At 44.6% G+C, this 968-nt stretch overlaps 1 protein-coding gene across 1 annotated transcript in view; it reads right to left on the bottom strand.

Moving 5' to 3' along the window:
• Positions 1-641: 641 nt before the first annotated feature.
• PRKAR2A (protein kinase, cAMP-dependent, regulatory, type II, alpha) overlaps positions 642-968 on the bottom strand; it is a 43,627-nt gene continuing 43,300 nt past the window's right edge. Inside the window, exon 9 of the mRNA XM_011980964.1 lies at positions 642-828. The gene's annotated coding sequence lies outside the window, so the exon portion shown is untranslated. The remainder of the gene's footprint in view (positions 829-968) is intronic.

Raw genomic sequence — 968 nt, 5'->3', positions numbered from 1 at the left:
CTGTGGATGATATGATCTTGACATTGTCCTAGAACGTCTTACGTCATAGCAGTATTACCACGAAAACCAAACTACAATTTTTTTTTCCTTTTGGTGAAGAACGGGTTCTCGTTATGTTGCCCAGGCAGGTCGAACTCCTGGACTCAAGCTATCCTCCCGCCTCTGCCTCCTTAAGAGCTGGGATTACAGGCGTTGAGCCACTATGCCCGTCCACATTTTTTTTTAATTAAAAACATTTTTTTAGAGATGCGGTTTCACAAGACCATCCTGGCTAATGCGGTGAAACCCCGTCTCTACTAAAAATACGAAACAAAAAAAAAAATTAGACAGGCATGGTGGGCGCCTGTAGTTCCAGCTACTCGGGAGGTTGAGGCAAGAAGAATGGCATGAACCCAGGAGGTGGAGCTTGCAGTGAGCCGATATCACGCCACTGCAATCCAGCCTGCGCTACAGGGCGAGACTGTCTTAAAAAAAAAAAAGACAGATGTGGTTTCACTATGGTGCCCAGGCTGGTCTCAAACTCCTGGGCTCAAGCGATCCTCCCACTTCAGCCTCCCAAACGGCTGAGATTACAGGTGTGAGCCACCACACCTGGCTGACATTTAATTTTTAAAGCTTTGAAACAGACATTTTGGTTTTTAGAGGGTTCAGCTACCAGTTTATTGGGCCCCAGTGGGTCCCAAGATTTCCATCTACCAGTTTCTTGGGTCCTAGATTTCATATGTTCCCACGGCTTGGCCCTTTGATACAAGCAGGTGTCTCTGTCCCAATGTGGGCAAGATCAAACTGGAACAAGGCTTTACAATAGCATGAGCTTCCTTTGGTCACCTGAAAAGAAACTGTAGGTACAGTGGGCTGTCACAGCATCCTTGCTAGTTCTGGTTATAGCCATGTTACAGAGAAGGAAATTATGTAAATAATACTGAGTGACAGATGTTTTCTACTGTTTTTTTTTTTTTTTTTTTTTT

The sequence above is a fragment of the Mandrillus leucophaeus genome, unplaced genomic scaffold (genome assembly GCF_000951045.1).
Source record: "Mandrillus leucophaeus isolate KB7577 unplaced genomic scaffold, Mleu.le_1.0 Scaffold22, whole genome shotgun sequence".
Classification (NCBI taxonomy): domain Eukaryota; kingdom Metazoa; phylum Chordata; class Mammalia; order Primates; family Cercopithecidae; genus Mandrillus; species Mandrillus leucophaeus.
This window is presented reverse-complemented; position numbering and strand designations above follow the sequence as displayed.